Source organism: Heterodontus francisci, unplaced genomic scaffold (genome assembly GCF_036365525.1).
Source record: "Heterodontus francisci isolate sHetFra1 unplaced genomic scaffold, sHetFra1.hap1 HAP1_SCAFFOLD_210, whole genome shotgun sequence".
NCBI classification, from domain to species: Eukaryota; Metazoa; Chordata; class Chondrichthyes; order Heterodontiformes; family Heterodontidae; genus Heterodontus; species Heterodontus francisci.
In genome coordinates this window covers 294,917-316,355 of record NW_027141403.1, presented here as the reverse complement: position 1 = coordinate 316,355, position 21,439 = coordinate 294,917, and positions in this window count along the sequence as shown.

The window sequence follows — 21,439 nt, the reverse complement described above, 5'->3', positions numbered from 1 at the left end:
CCTGGACCTCCCCCTCCCACCCACTCTTCATTCCTCTCCACATTGCCCTCCCTCCCCCTCTTCATTCCCCTCTGCATCGCCCTCCCTCCCCCAATTCATTCCCCTCCACCACCCCATCCATCACCCTTTTCATTCCACTCCACCACCCCCTCCCTCCCCCTTTTCATTCCCATGGACATCCCCCTCCCTCCACCTCTTCATTCCCCTCCACCAACCGCTCCCACCCCTTTTCACTCGGCTCCACCTCCCCCTCCCTCCCCTTTTCATTCCCCTGGACCTCCCACTCCCTCCCCCTCTTTATTCCCCTCCACCACCCCCTCCCTCCACCTCTTCATTCCCATCCACCAACCCCTCCCTCCTCCTCTTCGTCCCCATCCACGAACCCCACAGTCCCCCTCTTCATTTCCCTCCATCACCCCCTCCCTCCCCCTCTTCATTCCCCTCCACCAGCCACTCCATACCCCTCTTCATTCCCCTCCACCAACACGGCCCTCCCCCTCTTCATTACCCTCCACCTACCCCTCCCTCCCCCTCTTCATTCCCCTCTACATCGCCCTCCCTCCCCCTATTCATTCCCCTCCACGACCCCATCCATCACCCTTTTCATTCCCCTCCACGACCCCATCCATCACCCTTTTCATTCCACTCCACCACCCCCTCCCTCCCCCTTTTCATTCCCCTGGACCTCCCACTCCCTCCCGCTCTTTATTCCCCTCCACCACCCCCTCCCTCCACCTCTTCATTCCCATCCACCAACCCCTCCCTCCTCCTCTTCGTCCCCATCCACGACCCCCAACCTCCCCCTCTTCATTTCCCTCCATCACCCCCTCCCTCCGCCTCTTCATTCCCCTCCACGTCTCCCTCCCTCCCCCTCTTCGTTCCCCTCCACAATCCCCATCCGTCCCCTCTTCATTCCCCTCCACCACCCACTCCCTCCCCCTCTTCATTCCCCACCACCAACCCCTCCCTACCCCTCTTCATTCCCCTCCACCAACACCGCCCTCCCCCTCTTCATTCCCCTCCAAGAACCCCTCACTCCCGCTCTTCATTCCCCTCCACCACCGCCTCCCTCCCCTTTTTATTCCCCTCCACCACCCCCTCTCTCCCTCTCCTCATTCCCTTCCACCTCCCCCTCCCTCCCCCTCTTCATTCCCATCCACCACTTCCTCCCTCCCCCTCTTCATTCCCCTCCACAATCCCCCTCCCCCCTCTTCATTCCCCTCCACCACCCGCTCCCTCCCCCTCTTCATTCCCAACCACCGACGCCTCCCTCCCCCTCTTCCTTCCAGTCCACATCCCCCTCCCTTCCCTTCTTCATTCCCCTCCACCAGCCCCTCCCTCCCCCTCTTCATTCCGGTCCAACTCGCCCTCCCTCCCCATTTTCATTCCCCTGGACCTCCACCTCCCTCCCCCTTTTCATTCCCCTCCACCGCCCCCTCCCTCCCCCTCTTCATTCCCATCCACCACCCCCACCCTCCCCCTCTTCAGTCCCCTCCACCAGCCACTCCCTTCCCCTCTTCATTCCCCTTCACCACCACCTCCTTCTCCCTCTTCATTCCCCACCACCACCCCCTCCCTCCCCCTCTTTATTCCCCTCCGCCAACCCCTCCCTCCCCCTCTTCATTCCCCTCCACCACCACCTCACTACCCCTCTTCATTCCCCTCCACCAACACCTCCCTCCCCTCTTCATTCACCTCCATCATCCCCACCCTCCCCCTCTTCATTACCCTCCACCTACCCCTCCCTCCCCTCTTCATTCCCCTCCACAAACCCCTCCCTCCCGCTCTTCATTCCCCTCCACCAGCCCCTCCCTCCCCTTTTGATTCCCCTCCAGCACCCCCTCTCTCCCTCTCCTCATTCCCCTCCACCACCCCCTCCCTCCCCCTCTTCATTCCCATCCACCACTCCCTCCCTCCCCCACTTCATTTCCCTCCACCTCCCCATCCGTCCCCCTCTTCATCCCCCTACACGTCCCCTCCCTCCCCTTCTTCATTCCCCTCCACCTCCCCCACCCTCCCCCTCTTCATTTACCACCAACACCCCCTCCTCCCCCTCTTTCTTCACTTCCACAACCCCTCCCTCATCCTCTTCATTTCCCTCCATCACCCCCTCCCTCCCCCTCTTCATTCCCCTCCACAACACCTTCACTCTCCCTCTTTATTCCCCTCCACCACCCCATCCCACACCCTTATCATTCCCCGGGACCTCCCCCTCCCACCCACTCTTCATTCCTCTCCACATTGCCCTCCCTCCCCCTCTTCATTCCCCTCTGTATCGCCCTCCCTCCCCCAATTCATTCCCCTCCACCACTCCATCCATCACCCTTTTCATTCCACTCCACCACCCCCTCCCTCCCCCTTTTCATTCCCATGGACATCCGCCTCCCTCCACCTCTTCATTCCCCTCCACCAACCGCTCCCACCCCTTTTCACTCGGCTCCACCTCCCCCTACCTCCCCTTTTCATTCCCCTGGACCTCCCACTCCCTCCCCCTCTTTATTCCCCTCCACCACCCCCTCCCTCCACCTCTTCATTCCCATCCACCAACCCCTCCCTCCTCCTCTTCGTCCCCATCCACGAACCCCACAGTCCCCCTCTTCATTTCCCTCCATCACCCCCTCCCTCCGCCTCTTCATTCCCCTCCACCGCTCCCTCCCTCCCCCTCTTCTTTCCCCTCCACAATCCCCATCCCTCCCCTCTTCATTCCCCTCCACCACCCACTCCCTTCTCCTCTTCGTTCCCAACCACGGACCCGTCCCTCCCCCTATTCATTCCATTCCACATCCCCCTTACTCCCCTTCTTCATTCCCCTCCACCACCCCCTCCCTCCCCCTCTTCATTCCTTTCCACCTCGCCCTCCCTCCCCCTTTTCATTCCCCTGGACCTCCCCCTTCCTCCCCCTTTTCATTCCCCACCACCACACCCACCCTCCCGCTCCTCACCCATACAGCACCTCCAACTCCCCCTCTTCGTTCCCCTCCACCAGCCACTCCCTCCCCCTCTTCATTCCCCACCACCAACCCCCCCCTACCCCTCTTCATTCCCCTCCACCAACACCGCCCTCCACCTCTTCATTACCCTCCACCTCCCGCTCCCTCCCCCTCTTCATTCCCCTCCACCTCCCCATCCGTCCCCCTCTTCATCCCCCTACACGTTCCCTCCCTCCCCTTCTTCATTCCCCTCCACCTCCCCCTCCCTCCCACACTTCATTCTCCTCTACCTCCCACTTCCACCCCCTTTTCATTCCCCTCCACCACCCGCTCTCTCCCCCTCTTCATTCCCCTCCACCACTGTCTCCCTCCCCCTCTTCATTCCCCTCCACCACCCCCTCCTTCCCCCTCTTACTTCACTTACACAACACATCCCTCATCCTCTTCATTTCCCTCCATCACCCCCTCCCTCCCCCTCTTCATTCCCCTCCACAAACCCTTCACTCTCCCTCTTCATTCCCCTCCACCACCCCATCCCACACCCTTATCATTCCCCTGGACCTCCCCCTCCCACCCACTCTTCATTCCTCTCCACATTGCCCTCCCTCCCCCTCTTCATTCCCCTCCACATCGCCCTCCCTCCCCCAATTCATTCCCCTCCACCACCCCATCCATCCCCCTTTTCTTTCCACTCCACCTCCCCCTCCCTCCCCCTTTTCATTCCCATGGACATCCCCCTCCCTCCACCTCTTCATTTCCCACCACCACCCGCTCCCTCCACCTCTTCATTCCCATCCACCACCCCCTCCCTCCTCCTCTTCGTTCCCCTCCACAATCCCCATCCCTCCCCTCTTCATTCCCCTCCACCACCCACTCCCTTCTGCTCTTCGTTCCCAACCACCGACCCGTCCCTCCCCCTCTTCATTCAAGTCCACATCCCCCTCCCTCCCCTTCTTCATTTCCCTCCACCACCCCCTCGCTCCCCCTCTTCATTCCGTTCCACCTCGCCCTCCCTCCCAATTTTCATTCCCCTGGACCTCTCCCTCCCTCCCCCTTTTCATTCCCCACCACCACACCCACCCTCCCGCTCCTCACCCATGCAGCACCCCCTCCCTGCCCCTCTTCATTCCCCTCGACCAGCCACTCCCTCCCCCTCTTCATTCCCCACCACCACCCCCATCCCTACCCCTCTTCATTCCCCTACACCAACACCGCCCTCCCCCTCTTCATTACCCTCCACCTCCCCTCCCTCCCCCTCTTCATTCCCCTCCAAGAACCCCTCACTCCCGCTCTTCATTCCCCTCCACCACCGCCTCTTTCCCCTTTTGATTCCCCTCCACCACCCCGTCTCTCCCTCTGCTCATTTCCCTCCACCTCCACCTCCCTCCCCCTCTTCATTCCCATCCACCACTCCCTCCCTCCCCCTCTTCATTTCCCTCCATCTCCCCATTCGTCCCCCTCTTCATCCCCCTACACCTCCCCTAGCTCCCTTTCTTCATTATCGCCACCTCTCTCTCCCTCCCACTCTTCATTCTCCTCCACCACCCCCTCCCTCCCCTATTCTTTCCCCTCCACCACCCCCTCCTTCCCCCTCTTACTTCCCTTCCACAACCCCTCGCTCATCCTCTTCATTTTCCTCCACCACCCCCTCCCTCCCCCTCTTCATTCCCCTCCACAACCCCTTCCCTCTCCCTCTTCATTCCCCTCCACTTCCCCCTCCCTCCCCCTTTTCATTCCCCTCCACAACTCGCTCTCTCCCCCTTTTCATTCCCATCCACCACCCCATCCCACACCCTTATCATTTCCCTGGACCTGCCCCTCCCAACCCCTCTTCATTCCCCTCCACAAAACTACTCACTCCCCTCTTCATTCCCATCCACCTCCCGCTCCCTCCCACTCTTCATTCCCCTCCACATTGCCCTCCCTCCCAATCTTCATTCCCCTCCACATCGCCCTCCCTCCCCAATTCATTCCCATCCAACAGCCCATCCCTCCCCCTCTTCATTCCTCTCCACCTCCACCTACCTCCCCCTTTTCATTCCCATGGACAACCCCCTCCCTCCACCTCTTCATTACCCTCCACCAACCGCTCCCATCCCTCTTCATTCCGCTCCACCTCTCCCTCCCTCCCCCTTTTCATTCCCCTGGACCTCTCCCTCCCTCCCCGTCTTTATTCCCCTCCACATCGCCCTCCCTCCTCCTTTTCATTCCCCTCCACCTCCCCCTCCCTCCCCCTCTTCATTCCCCTCCACAAACACCCTCCCCCCTATTCATTCCCCTCCACAACCCCCTCCATCCCCCTCTTCATTCCCAACCACCGACCCGTCCGTCCCCCTCTTCCTTCCAGTCCACATCCCCCTCCCTCCCATTCTTCATTCCCCTCCACCTCCCCCTCCCTCCCCTCTTCATTCCTGTCTAACTCGCCCTCCCTCTCCCTTTTCATTCCCCTGGACCTCCCCCTCCCTCTCACTTTTCATTCCCCTCCACCACCCCCTCCCTCCCCCTCTTCATTCCCATCCACCACCCCCACCCTTCCCCTCTTCATTCCCCTCCACCAGCCAATCCCTTCCCCTCTTCATACACCTTCTCCACCACCTCCCTCCCCCTCTTCATTCCCCTCCACCAACCTCTCCCTCCCCCTCTTCATTCCCCTACACCTCCCCCTCCCTCCGCCTCTTCATTACCCTCCACCTCCCCCTCCCTCCCCCTTTTGATTCCCCTCCACCACCCCCTCTCTCCCTCTCCTCATTCCCCTCCACCACCCCCTCCCTCCCCCTCTTCATTCCCATCCACCACTCCCTCCCTCCCCCTCTTCATTTCCCTCCACTCCCCATCCGTCCCCCTCTTCAACCCCCTACACCTCACCTCCCTCCCCTTCTTGATTCCCCTCCACCTACCCCTCCCTCCCACTCTTCATTCTCCTCCACCTCCCCCTCCCTCATCCTCTTCATTTCCCTCCAACACCCCTCAATCCCCCTCTTCATTGCCCTACACAACCCCTTGCCTCTCCCTCTTCATTCCCCTCCACATCCCCCTCCCTCCCGCTTTTCATTCCCCTCCACCACCCGCTCTCTCCCCCTCTTCATTCCCATCCACCACCCCATCCCACACCCTTATCATTCCCCTGGACCTCCCCCTCCCAACCCCTCTTCATTCCCCTCCACAAAACCCCTCCCTCCCCTCCTCATTCCCATCCACCACCCCCTCCCTCCCACTCTTCATTGCCCTCCACATTGCCCTCCCTCCCCCTCTTCATTCCCCTCCACATCGCCCTCCCTCCCCAATTCATTCCCCTCCACCACCCCATCCCTCCCCCTCTTCATTCCACCCCACCTCCACTCCCTCCCCCTTTTCATTCCCATGGACATCCCCCTCCCTCCACCTCTTCATTCCCCTCCACCACCCGCTGCCACCCCTCTTCATGCGGCTCCACCTCCCTCTCCCTCCCCTTTTCATTCCCCTGGACCTGCCCCTCCCTCCCCCTCTATATTCCCCTCCACCACTCCCTCCCTCCACCTCTTCATTCCCCTCCAGCACCCCCTCCCTCCTCCTCTTCATTCCCATCCACCACCCCCACACTCCCCCTCTTCATTCCCCTCCACCACCCCCTCCCTCCCCCTCTTCATTCCCCCTCCACCTCCCCCTCCCTCACTGTCTTCATTCCCGTCCACCAGCCCCTCCCTCCCCCTCTTCATTCCCCTTGATCACCCCCTCCCTCCTCCTTTTCGTTGCCATCCACCACCCCATCCCACACCCTTATAATTACCCTGGACCTGCCCCTCCCAACCCCTCTTCATTCCCCTCCACCAACCGCTCCCACACCACTTCATTCCGCTCCACCTCTCCCTCCCTCCCCCTTTTCATTCCCCTGGACCTCCCACTCCCTCCCCCACTTTATTCCCCTCCACCACCCCTCCCTCCACCTCTTCATTCCCATCCACCACCCCTTCCGTCACCCTCTTCATTCCCCTCCACCAACCCCTCCCTCCTCCTCTTCGTTCCCATCCACCACCCCCACATCCCCCTCTTCATTCCCCACCACAACCCCCTCACTCCCCCTCTTCATTCCCCTCAACTACCCGCTCCCTCCTCCTTTTCTTTCCCTTCCACCTCCCCCTCCCTCCCCCTCTTCATTCCACTCCACAATCCCCCTCCCACCTCTTCATTCCCCTCCACCACCCCCTCCCTCCCCCTCTTCATTCCCAACCACCGACCAATCCGTCCCCCTCTTCCTTCCAGTCCACATCCCCCTCCCTCCCCTTCTTCATTCCCCTCCACCACTCCCTCCCCTCTTCATTCCTGTCTAACTCGCCCTCCCTCCCCCTTTTAATTCCCACGGACCTCCCCCTCCCTCCCCCTTTTCATTCCCCTCCACCACCCCCTCCCTCCCCCTCTTCATTCCCATCCACCACCTCCACCCTCCCCCTCTTCATTCCCCTCCACCAGCCACTCACTTCCCCTCTTCATACCCCTTCACCACCACCTCCCTCCCCCTCATCATTCCCCACCACCACCCCCTCCCTCCCCCTCTTCATTCCCCTCCACCTCCCCCTACCTCCCCCTCTTCATTCCCCTCCACCAACACCTCCCTCCCCTCTTCATTCACCTCCATTAACCGCACCCTCCCCCTCTTCATTACCCACCACCTCCCCCTCCCTCCCCCTCTTCATTCCCCTCCACCAACCCCTCCCACCCGCTCTTCATTCCCCTCGACCAGCCCCTCCCTTCCCCTTTTGTTTTCCCTCCACCACCCCCTCTCTCCATCTCCTCATTCCCTTCCACCACCCCCTCCCTCCCCCTCTTCATTTCCCTCCACCTCCCCATCCGTCCCCCTCTTCATCCCCCTATACCTCCCCTCCCTCCCCTTCTTCATTCTCCTCCACCTCCCTCCCACTCTTCATTCTCCTCCACCTCCCCCTCCCTCCCTATCTTCATTCCCCTCCACCACCCCCTCCTTCCCCCTCTTTCTTCCCTTCCACCACCACTCCCTCATCCTCTTCATTTCCCTCCACCACCCCTCAATCCCCCTCTTCATTCCCCTCCACAACCCCTTCCCTCTCCCTCTTCATTCCCCTCCACATCCCCCTCCCTCCCCCTTTTCATTCCCCTCCACCACCCGCTCTCTCCCCGTCTTCATTCCAATCCACCACCCCATCCCACACCCTTATCATTCCCTTGGACCTCCCCCTCCCAATCCCTCTTCATTCCCCTCCAAATTGCCCACACTCCCCCTCTTCATTCCCCTCCACATCGCCCTCCCTCCCCAATTCATTCCCCTCCACCACCCCATCCCTCCCCCTCTTCATTCCACTCCACCTCCCCCTCCCTCCCCCTTTTCATTCCCATGGACATCCCCCTCCCTCCCACTCTTCATTCTCCTCTACCTCCCCCTCCCACCCCCTCTTCATTCCCCTCCACCACCCCCTCCGTCCCACTCTTACTTCACTTCCACCACCCCACCCTCATCCTCTTCATTTCCCTCCACCACCCCTCCCTCCCCGTCTTCATTCCCCTCCACAACCCCTTCCCTCTCCCTCTTCATTCCCCTCCACCACCCCCTCCCTCCCCCTCTTCATTTCCCTCCATCACCCCCTCCACCCCCCTCTTACTTCACTTCCACAACCCCTCTCTCATCCTCTTCATTTCCCTCCATCACCCCCTCCCTCCCCCTCTTCATTCCCCTCCACAACACCTTCACTCTCCCTCTTCATTCCCCTCCACCACCCCATCCCACACCCTTATCATTCCCCTGGACCTCCCCCTCCCACCCACTCTTCATTCCTCTCCACATTGCCCTCCCTCCCCCTCTTCATTCGCCTCTACATCGCCCTCCCTCCCCCAATTCATTCCCCTCCACCACCCCATCCATCACCCTTTTCATTCCACTCCACCACCCCCTCCCTCCCCCTTTTCATTCCCATGGATATCCCCCTCCCTCCACCTCTTCAATCCCCTCCACCACCCGCTCCCACCCCTTTTCACTCGGCTCCACTTCCCTTTCCCTCCCCTTTTCATTCCCCTGGACCTCCCACACCCTCCCCCTCTTTATTCCCCTCCACCACCCCCTCCCTCCACCTCTTCATTCAATTCCACCACCCCCTCCCTCCTCCTCTTCGTCCCCATCCACGACACACACACTCCACCTCTTCATTTCCCTCCATCACCCCCTCCCTCCGCCTCTTCATTCCCCTCCACCTCTCCCTCCCTCCCCCTCTTCGTTCCCCTCCACAATCCCCATCCCTCCGCTCTTCATTCCCCTCCACCTCCCACTCCCTTCTCCTCTTCGTTCCCAACCACCGACCCGTCCCTCCCCCTATTCATTCCAGTCCACATCCCCCTCCCTCACCTTCTTCATTCCCCTCCACCACCCCCTCCCTCCCCCTCTTCATTCCTTTCCACCTCGCCCTCCCTCCCCCTTTTCATTCCCCTGGACATCCCCCTCCCTCCCCCTTTTCATTCCTCACCACCACACACACCCTCCCGCTCCTCACCCATCCAGCACCCCCTCCCTACCCCTCTTCATTCCCCTCCACCAGCCACCCCCTCCCCCTCTTCATTCCCCACCACCAAGCCCTCCCTACCCCTCTTCATTCCCCTCCACCAACACCGCCCTCCCCCTCTTCATTCCCCTCCACCTCCCCCTCCCTCCCCCTCTTCATTCCCCTCCAAGAACCCCTCACTCCCGCTCTTCATTCCCCTCCACCACCGCCTCCCTCCCCTTTTGATTCCCCTCCACCACCCCCTCTCTCCCTCTCCTCATTCCCTTCCACCTCCCCCTCCCTCCCCCTCTTCATTCCCATCCACCACTTCCTCCCTCCCCCTCTTCATTCCCTCCACAATCCCCCTCCCCCCTCTTCATTCAACTCTACCACCCCCTCCCTCCCCCTCTTCATTCCCAACCACCGACGCGTCCCTCCCCCTCTTCCTTCCAGTCCACATCCCCCTCCCTTCCCTTCTTCATTCCCCTGCACCAGCCCCTCCCTCCCCCTCTTCATTCCGGTCCAACTCGCCCTCCCTCCCCATTTTCATTCCCCTGGACCTCCACCTCCCTCCCCCATTTCATTCCCCTCCACCACCCCCTCCCTCCCCCTCTTCATTCCCATCCACCACCCCCACCCTCCCCTTCTTCATTCCCCTCCACCACCCGCTCTCTCCCCCTCTTCATTCCCCTCCACCACCCCCTCCCTCCCCCTCTTCATTCCCCTCCACCACCCGCTCCTTCCCCCTCTTACTTCACTTACACAACACATCCCTCATCCTCTTCATTTCCCTCCATCACCCCCTCCCTCCCCTCTTCATTCCCCTCCACAACCCCTTCACTCTTCCTCTTCATTCCCCTCCACCACCCCATCCCACACCCTTATCATTCCCCTGGACCTCCCCCTCCCACCCACTCTTCATTCCTCTCCACATTGCCCTCCCTCCCCCTCTTCATTCCCCTCCACATCGCCCTCCCTCCCCCAATTCATTCCCCTCCACCACCCCATCCATCCCCCTTTTCTTTCCACTCCACCTCCCCCTCCCTCCCCCTTTTCATTCCCATGGACATCCCCCTCCCTCCACCTCTTCATTCCCCTCCACCACCCGCTCCCTCCACCTCTTCATTCCCATCCACCACCCCCTCCCTCCGCCTCTTCATTCCCCTTCACCTCTCCCTCCCGCCCCCTCTTCGTTCCCCTCCACAATCCCCATCCCTCCCCTCTTCATTCCCCTCCACCACCCACTCCCTCCCCTTCTTCATTCCCCTCCACCACCCCATCCCTCCCCCTCTTCATTCCGTTCCACCTCGCCCTCCCTCCCCCTTTTCATTCCCCTGGACCTCCCCCTCCCTCCCCCTTTTCATTCCCCACCACCACACCCACCCTCCCGCTCCTCACCCATCCAGTACCCCCTCCCTCCCCCTCTTCATTCCCCTCCACCAGCCACTTCCTCCCCCTCTTCATTCCACACCACCACCCCCTCCCTACCCCTCTTCATTCCCCACCACCAACACCGCCCCCCACCTCTTCATTACCCTCCACCTCCCCCTCCCTCCCCCTCTTCATTCCCCTCCAAGAGACCCTCACTCCCGCTCTTCATTCCCCTACACCACCGCCTCCTTCTCCTTTTGATTCCCCTCCACCTCTCTCTCCCTCCCACTCTTCATTCTCCTCCACCACCCCCTCCCTCCCCTTTCCTTCACCCTCCACCACCCCCTCCTTCCCCCTCTTACTTCTCTTCCACCACCCCTCCCTCATTCTCTTCATTTTCCTCCACCACCCCCTCCCTCCCCCTCTTCATTCCCCTCCACAACCCCTTCCCTCTCCCTCTTCATTCCCCTCCACTTCCCCCTCCCTCCCCCTTTTCATTCCCCTCCACAACCCGCTCTCTCCCCCTTTTCATTCCAATCCACCACCCCATCCCACACCCCTATCATTCCCCTGGACCTGCCCCTCCCAAACCCTCTTCATTCCCCTGCACACAACCACTCCCTCCCCTCTTCATTCCCATCCACCACCCGCTCCCTCCCACTCTTCATTCCCCTCCACATTGCCCTCCCTCCCACTCTTCATTCCCCTCCACATCGCCCTCCCTCCCCAATTCATTCCCATCCACCACCCCATCCCTCCCCCTCTTCATTCCTTTCCACCTCCACCTCCCTCCCCCTTTTCATTCCCATGGACAACCCCCTCCCTCCACCTCTTCATTACCCTCCACCAACCGCTCCCATCCCTCTTCATTCCGCTCCACCTTTCCCTCCCTCCGCCTTTTCATTCCCCTGGACTTCTCCCTCCCTCCCCCTCTTTATTCCCCTCCACATTGCCCTCCCTCCTCCTCTTCATTCCCCTCTCCCTCCCCCTCCCTCCCCCTCTTCATTCCCCTCCACACACCCCCTCCCCCCTCTTCATTCCCCTCCACAACCCCCTCCATCCCTTTCTTCATTCCCCTCCACCTCCCCCTCCCTCCCCTCTTCATTCCTGTATAACTCGCCCTCCCTCTCCCTTTTCATTCCCCTCCACCACCCCCTCCCTCCCCCTCTTCATTCCCATCCACCAACCCCACCCTTCCCCTCTTCATTCCCCTCCACCAGCCAATCCCTTCCCCTCTTCATATACCTTCTCCACCACCTCCCTCCCCCTCTTCATTCCCCACCACCACACCCTCCCTCCCCCTCTTCATTCCCCTCCACCAACCCCTCCCTCCCCCTCTTCATTCCCCTCCACCGCCCCCTCCCTCCCCCTCTTCATTACCCTCCACCTCGCCCTCCCTCCCCCTCTTCATTCCCCTCCACCAACCCCTCCCGCCCGCTCTTCGCTCCCCTCCACCAGCCCCTCCCTCCCCCTCTTCATTTCCCTCCATTCCCCATCCGTCCCCCTCTTCAACCCCCTACACCTCCCCTCCCTCCCCTTCTTCATTCCCCTCCACCTACCCCTCCCTCCCACTCTTCATTCTCCTCCACCTCCCCCTCCCTCCCCCTCTTCATTTCCCTCCACCACCCCCTCCTTCCCCCTCTTACTTCCCTTCCACCACCCCTCCCTCATCCTCTTCATTCCCCTACACAACCCCTTGCCTCTCCCTCTTCATTCCCCTCCACATCCCCCTCCCTCCCCCTTTTCATTCCCCTCCACCACCCGCTCTCTCCCCCTCTTCATTCCCATCCCCCACCCCATCCCACACCCTTATCATTCCCCTGGACCTCCTCCACCCAACCCCTCTTCATTCACCTCCACAAAACCCCTCCCTCCCCTCCTCATTCCCATCCACCACCCCCTCCCTCCCACTCTTCATTCCCCTCCACATTGTCCTCCCTCCCCCTCTTCATTCCCCTCCACATCGACCTCCCTCCCCAATTCATTCCCCTCCACCACCCCATCCCTCCCCCTCTTCATTCCACCCCACCTCCCACTCCCTCCCCCTTTTCATTCCCATGGACATCCCCCTCCCTCCACCTCTTCATTCCCCTCCACCACCCGCTGGCACCCCTCTTCATACGGCTCCACCTCCCCCTCCCTCCCCCTTTTCATTCCCCTGGACCTGCCCCTCCCTCCCCCTCTATATTCCCCTCCACCACTCCCTCCCTCCACCTCTTCATTCCTCTCCACCACCCCCTCCCTCCTCCTCTTCGTTCCCATCCACCACCCCCACATTCCCCCTCTTCATTCCCCTCCACCACCCCCACCCTCCCCCTCTTCATTCCCCCTCCACCTCCCCCTCCCTCACTGTCTTCATTCCCGTCCACCAGCCCCTCCCTCCCCCTCTTCATTCCCCTTCATCACCCCCTCCCTCCTCCTTTTCCTTGCCATCCACCACCCCATCCCACACCCTTATCATTCCCCAGGACCTGCCCCTCCCAACCCCTCTTCATTCCCCTCCACAAAACCACTTCCTCCCCTCTTCATTCCCATCCACATCGCCCTCCCTCCCCCAATTCATTCCCCTGCACCACCCCATCCCTCCCCCTCTTCATTCCACTCCACATCCCCCTCCCTCCCCCTTTTCATTGCCATGGACAACCCCCTCCCTATAACTCTTCATTCCCCTCCACCAACCGCTCCCACACCTCTTCATTCCGCTCCACCTCACCCTCCCTCCCTCCCCCTTTTCATTCCCCTGGACCTCCCACTTCCTCCCCCTCTTTATTCCCCTCCACCACCCCTCACTCCACCTCTTCATTCCCATCCACCACCCCTTCCGTCACCCTCTTCATTCCCCTCCACCAACCCCTCACTCCTCCTCTTCGTTCCCATCCACCACCCCCACATCCCCCTCTTCATTCCCCACCACAACCCCCTCACTCCCCCTCTTCATTCCCCTCCACTACCGGCTCCCTCCTCCTCTTCTTTCCCTTCCACCACCCCCTCCCTCCCCCTCTTCATTCCCAACCACCGACCAATCCGTCCCCCTCTTCCTTCCATTCCACATCCCCCTCCCTCCCCTCTTCATTCCGGTCTAACTCGCCCTCCCTCCCCCTTTTAATTCCCCTGGACCTCCCCCTGCCTCCCCCTTTTCATTCCCCTCCACCACCCCCTCCCTCCCCCTCTTCATTCCCATCCACCACACCCACCCTCCCCCTCTTCATTCCCCTCCAACAGCCACTCACTTCCCCTCTTCATACCCCTTCACCACCACCTCCCTCCCCCTCTTCATTCCCTACCACCATCCCCTCCCTCCCCCTCTTCATTTCCCTCCACCTCCCCCTCCCTCCCCCTCTTCATTACCCTCCACCTCCCCCTCCCTCCCCCTCTTCATTCCCCTCCACCAACTCCTCGCACCCGCTCTTCATTCCCCTCCACCAGCCCCTCCCTTCCCCTTTTGATTTCCCTCCACCACCCCCTCTCTCCATCTCCTCATTCCCCTCCACCACCCCTCAATCCCCCTCTTCATTCCCCTCCACAACCCCTTCCCTCTCCCTTTTCATTCCCCTCCACATCCCCCTCCCTCCCCCTTTTCATTCCCCTCCACCACCCGCTCTCTCCCCGTCTTCATTCCAATCCACCACCCCATCCCACACCCTTATCATTCCCTTGGACCTCCCCCTCCCAACCCCTCTTCATTCCCCTCCACAAAACCCCTCCCTCCCCTCCTCATTCCCATCCACCACCCTCTCCCTCCCACTCTACATTCCCCTCCAAATTGCCCACACTCCCCCTCTTCATTCCCCTCCACATCGCCCTCCCTCCCCCAATTCATTCCCCTCCACCACCCCATCCCTCTCCCTCTTCATTCCACTCCACCTCCCCCTCCCTCCCCCTTTTCATTCCCATGGACATCCCCCTCCCTCCACCTCTTCATTCCCCTCCACCACCCGCTGCCACCCCTCTTCATTCCCCTCCACCACCCCCTCCCTCCCCCTCTTCATTCCCCTCCACTACCCGCTCCCTCCTCCTCTTCATTCCCCTCCACCTCCCCCTCCCTCCCGCTCTTCATTCCCCTCCACAATCCCCCTCCCCCCTCCTCATTCCCCTCCACCACCCCCTCCCTCCCCCGCTTCATTCCCAACCACCAGCCCCTCCCTCCCCCTCTTCATTCCGGTCCACCTCGCCCTCCCTCCCCCTTTTCATTTCCCTGGACCTCCCCCTCCCTCCCCCTTTTCATTCACCACCACAACCACCCTCCCGCTCCTCACCCATCCAGCACCCAATCCCTCCCCCTCTTCATTCCCCTCCACCAGCCACTCCCTCCCCCTCTTCGTTCCCCACCACCAACCCCTCCCTAACCCTCTTCATTCCCCTCCACCAACAACGCCCTCCCCCTCTTCATTACCCTCCACCTACCCCTCCCTCCCCCTCTTCATTGCCCTCCAAGAACCCCTCACTCCCGCTCTTCATTCCCCTCCACCACCGCCTCCCTCCCCTTTTGATTCCCCTCCACCACCCCCTCTCTCCCTCTCCTCATTCCCTTCCACCTCCCCCTCTTCATTCCCATCCACCACTTCCTCCCTCCCCTCTTCATTCCCCTCCACATTCCCCCTCCCCCTCTTCATTCCCCTCCACCACCCCCTCCCTCCCCCTCTTCATTCCCAACCACCGACGCGTCCCTCCCCCTCTTCCTTCCAGTCAACATCCCCCTCCATTCCCTTCTTCATTCCCCTCCACCAGCCCCTCCCTCCACCTCTTCATTCCGGTCCAACTCGCCCTCCCTCCCCATTTTCATTCCCCTGGACCTCCACCTCCCTCCCCCTTTTCATTCCCCTCCACCACCCCCTCCCTCCCCCTCTTCATTCCCATCCACCACCCCCACCCTCCCCCTCTTCAGTCCCCTCCACCAGCCACTCCCTTCCCCTCTTCATTCCCCACCACCACCCCCTCCCTCCCCCTCTTTATTCCCCTCCACCAACCCCTCCCTCCCCCTCTTCATTCCCCTCCACCACCACCTCACTAACCCTCTTCATTCCCCTCCACCAACACCTCCCTCCCTTCTTCATTCACCTCCATCATCCCCACCCTCCCTCTCTTCAGTACCCTCCACCTACCCCTCCCTCCCCCTCTTCATTCACCTCCACAAACCCCTCCCTCCCGCTCTTGATTCCCCTCCACCAGCCCCTCCCTCCCCCTTTTGATTCCCCTCCAGCACCCCCTCTCTCCCTCTCCTCACTCCCCTCCACCACCCCCTCCCTCCCCCTCTTCATTCCCATCCACCACTCCCTCCCTCCCCCTCTTCATTTCCCTCCACCTCCCCATCCGTCCCCCTCTTCATCCCCCTGCACGTCCCCTCCCTCCCCTTCTTCATTCCCCTCCACCTCGCCCTCCCTCCCACTCTTCATTCTCCTCTACCTCCCACTCCCACCCCCTCTTCATTCCCCTCCACCACCCCCTCCGTCCCCCTCTTACTTCACTTCCACCACCCCTCCCTCATCCTCTTCATTTCCCTCCACCACCCCTCCCTCCCCCTCTTCATTCCCCTCCACAACCCCTCCCCTCTCCCTCTTCATTCCCCTCCACATCCCCCTCCCTCCCCCTTTTTTTCCCATCCTCCACCCGCTCTCTCCCCCTCTTCATTCCCATCCACCACCCCCTCCCTCCCCCTCTTCATTCCCCTCCACCACCCCCTCCTTCCCCCTCTTACTTCACTTCCACAACACATCCCTCATCCTCTACATTTCCCTCCATCACCCCCTCCCTCCCCCTCTTCATTCCCCTCCACAACCCCTTCACTATCCCTCTTCATTCCCCTCCACCACCCCATCCCACACCCTTATCATTCCCCTGGACCTCCCCCTCCCACCCACTCCTCATTCCTCTCCACATTGCCCTCCCTCCCCCTCTTCATTCCCCTCCACATCGCCCTCCCTCCCCCAATTCATTCCCCTCCACCACCCCATCCCTCCCCCTTTTCTTTCCACTCCACCTCCCCCTCCCTCCCCCTTTTCATTCCCATGGACATCCCCCTCCCTCCACCTCTTCATTCCCCTCCACCACCCGCTCCCTCCACCTCTTCATTCACATCCACCACCCCCTCCCTCCTCCTCTTCGTCCCCATCCACCACCCGCACACTTCCCCTCTTCATTTCCCACCACCACCCCCTCCCTCCGCCTCTTCATTCCCCTCCACCTCTCCCTCCCTCCCCCTCTTTGCTCCCCTCCACAATCCCCATCCCTCCCCTCTTCATTCCCCTCCACCACCCACTCCCTTCTCCTCTTCGTTCCCAACCACCGACCCCTCCCTCCCCCTCTTCATTCCAGTCCACATCCCCCTCCCTCCCCTTCTTCATTCCCCTCCACCACCCACTCCCTCCCCCTCTTCATTCCGTTCCACCTCGCCCTCCCTCCCCCTTTTCATTCCCCTGGACCTCCCCCTCCCTCCCCCTTTTCATTCCCCACCACCACACCCACCCTCCCGCTCCTCACCCATCCAGCACCCCCTCCCTCGCCCTCTTCATTCCCCTCCACCAGCCACTCCCTCCCCCTCTTCATTCCCCACCACCACCCGCTCCCTACCCCTCTTCATTCCCCTCCACCAACACCGCCCTCCCCCTCTTCATTACCCTCCACCTCCCCCTCCCTCCCCTCTTCATTCCCCTCCAAGAACCCCTCACTCCCGCTCTTCATTCCCCTCCACAACCGCCTCCTTCCCCTTTTGATTCCCCTCCACCACCCCCTCTCGCCCTCTCCTCATTTCCCTCCACATCCCCCTCCCTCCCACTCTTCATTCCCATCCACCACCCCCTCCCTCCCCCTCTTCATTTCCCTCCTCCTCCCCAGACGTCCCCCTCTTCATCCCCCTACATCTCCCCTCCCTCCCTTTCTTCATTCCCCTCCACCTCTCTCTCCCTCCTTCTCTTCATTCTCCTCCACCACCCCCTCCCTCCCCCTATTCTTTCCCCTCCACCACCCCCTCCCTCCCCCTCTTGCTTCCCTTCCACCACCCCTCCCTCATCCTCTTCAGTTTCCTCCACCACCCCCTCCCTCCCCCTCTTCATTCCCCTCCACAACCCCTTCCCTCTCCCTCTTCATTCCCCTCCACTTCCCCCTCCCTCCCCCTTTTCATTCCCCATCCACAACCCGCACTCTCCCCCTTTTCATTCCCATCCACCGCCCCATCCCACACCCCTATCATTCCCCTGGACCTGCCCCTCCCAACCCCTCTTCATTCCCCTCCACAAAACCACTCCCTCCCCTCTTCATTCCCATCCACCACCCGCTCCCTCCCACTCTTCATTCCCCTCCACATTGCCCTCCCTCCCACTCTTCATTCCCCTCCACATCGCCCTCCCTCCCCAATTCATTCCCATCCACCACCCCATCCCTCCCCCTCTTCATTCCTTTCCACCTCCACCTCCCTCCCCCTTTTCATTCCCATGGACAACCCCCTCCCACCACCTCTTCATTACCCTCCACCAACCGCTCCCATCCCTCTTCATTCCGCTCCACCTCTCCCTCCCTCCGCCTTTTCATTCCCCTGGACCTCTCCCTCCCTCCACCTCTTCATTCCCATCCACCACCCCCTCCCTCACCCTCTTCATTCCCCTCCACCACCCCCTCCATCCTCCTCTTCGTTCCCATCCACCACCACGACAATCCCCTCTTCATTCCCCGCCACCACCCCCTCCCTCCCCCTCCTCATTCCCCTCCACTACACTCTCCCTCCTCCTCTTCATTCCCCTCCACCTCCCCCTCCCTCCCCCTCTTCATTCCCCTCCACAAACCCCCTCCCCCCCTCTTCATTCCCCTCCACAACCCCCTCCATCCCCCTCTTCATTCCCAACCACCGACCCGTCCCTCCCCCTCTTCCTTCCAGTCCACATCACCCCCATTCTTCATTCCCCACCACCTACCCCTCCCTCCCCTCTTCATTCCTGTCTAACTCGCCCTCCCTCTCCCTTTTCATTCCCCTGGACCTCCCCCTCCCTCTCCCTTTTCATTCCCCTCCACCACCACCTCCCTCCCCCTCTTCATTCCCATCCACCAACCCCACCCTTCCCCTCTTCATTCCCCTCCACCAGCGAATCCCTCCCCCTCTTCATTCCCCTCCACATCCCCCTCCCGCCCCCTCTTCATTCCCCTCCACCACACCCTCCCTCCCCCTCTTCATTCCCCTCCACCAACCCCTCCCTCCCCCTCTTCATTCCCCTCCACCTCCCCCTCCCTCCCCCTCTTCATTACCCTCCACCTCCCCCTCCCTCCCCCTCTTCATTCCCCTCCACTAACCCCTCCCGCCCGCCCTTCGTTGCGCTCCACCAGCCCCTCCCTCCCCCTTTTGATTCCCCTCCACCACCCCCTCTCTCCCTCTCCTCATTCCCCTCCACCACCCCCTCCCTCCCCCTCTTCATTCCCATCCACCACTCCCTCCCTCCCCCTCTTCATTTCCCTCCACTCCCCATCCGTCTCCCTCTTCAACCCCCTACACCTCCCCTCCCTCCCCTTCTTCATTCCCCTCCACCTACCCCTCCCTCCCACTCTTCATTCTCCTCCTCCTCCCCCTCCCTCCCCCTCTTCATTCCCCTCCACCACCCCCTCCTTCCCCCTCTTACTTCCCTTCCACCACCCATCCCTCATCCTCTTCATTTCCCTCCAACACCCCTCAATCCCCCTCTTCATTCCGCTACACAACCCCTTGCCTCTCCCTCTTCATTCCCCTCCACATCCCCCTCCCTCCCCCTTTTCAATCCCCTCCACCACCCGCTCTCTCCCCCTCTTCATTCCCATCCACCACCCCATCCCACACCCTTATCATTCCCCTGGACCTCCCCCTCCCAACCCCTCTTCATTCCCCTCCACAAAACCCCTCCCTCCCCTCCTCATTCCCATCCACCACCCCCTCCCTCCCACTCTTCATTGCCCTCCACATTGCCCTCCCTCCCCCTCTTCATTCCCCTCCACATCGCCCTCCCGCCCCAATTCATTCCCCTCCACCACCCCATCCCTCCCCCTCTTCATTCCACCCCACCTCCCCCTCCCTCCCCCTTTTCATTCCCATGGACATCCCCCTCCCTCCACCTCTTCATTCCCCTCCACCACCCGCTGCCACCCCTCTTCATACGGCTCCACCTCCCCCTCCCTCCGCCTTTTCATTCCCCTGGACCTGCCCCTCCCTCCCCCTCTATATTCCCCTCCACCACTCCCTCCCTCCACCTCTTCATTCCACTCAACCACCCCCTCCCTGCTCCTCTTCCTTCCCATCCACGACCCCCACACTCCCCCTCTTCATTCCCCTCCACCACCCCCTCCTTCTCCCTCTTCATTCCCCTCCACTACCCGCTCCCTCCTCCTCTTCATTTCCCTCCACCTCCCCATCCCTCCCCCTCTTCATTCCCAACCACCGACGCGTCCCTCCCCTCTTCCTTCCAGTCCACCTCCCGCTCCCTCCCCTCTTCATTCCCCTCCACCAACCCCACCCTCCCCCTCTTCATTCCCCTCCACCGCCCCCTCCCTCCCCCTCTTCATACCCCTCGACGTCCCCCTCCCTCCCCCTCCTCATTCACCTCCACCACACCCTCCCTGCCCCTCTTCTATCTCCTCCACCACCCCCTCCCTCCCCATCTTCATTCCCCTCCACCATCCCCTCCCTCCTCCTCTTCATACCCTTCCACCCCCAACCTCCGTCCCTCTCTTGATTCCCCTCCACCACCTCCTCCCTCCCCTTCTTCATTCCCGTCGTCCACCCCCACCCTCCTTCACTTCATTCCCATCCACCTCACCCTCCCTCCACCTCTTCATTCCCGTCCACCACCCTACCCTCCTTCACTCCATTCCCCTCCACCACCCCTTCCTCCAGCTCTTCATTCTCCCCCACCAACCCCTCCCTCCCCCTCTTCATTCCCCTCCACCTCTCCCTGCCAACCCCTCTTCATTCCCCTCCACCACCCCCCCTTCATTCTCCTCCACCACCCCCTCAGTCCCCATCTTCATTCCCATCCACCTCCCACACGCTCCCCCTCTTCATTCTCGTCCACCACCCCCTACCTCCCCTCTTCATTCCCCTCCACCTCCCCCTCCCTCCCACTCTTCATTCCCCTCCACCACCCCCTCCCTCCCGCTCTTCATTACCCTCCTCTTCCCCCTCCCTCCCCTCTACATTACCCTCCACCTCTCATGCCTGCCCCTCTGCATTCCCCTCCACCACCTCCACCCTCCCCCTCTTCATTCCCCTCCACCACCCCCTCCCTCCCCCGCTTCATTCCCCTCCACCACCCCCACCTCCCCCTTTTCATTCCCCTCCACCATCCCCTCCCACCACCGCTTCATTCCACTCCACCTCCCCCTTCGTCCCTTTCTTCATTCCCCTCCACCACCCCCTCCCTCCGCATCTTCATTCCCCTCCACCTCCCCCTCCCTCCCCCACTTCATTCTCATCCACCACCCCTCCTTCCCCCTTTTCAATCCCAACCACCTCCCCCTCCCAACCCCTCTTCATTCACCTCCACCACCCCCTCCCTCCCCCTCTTCATTCTCCTGCACCTACCCCTCCCTCCCCATCTTCATTCCCCACCACCACCTGCTCCCTCCCCTCTTGATTCATCTCCACCACCCAACCCTCCCCCTCTTCTTTCTCCTCCAACACCACCTCCCTCCCCCTTATCATTCCCTCCA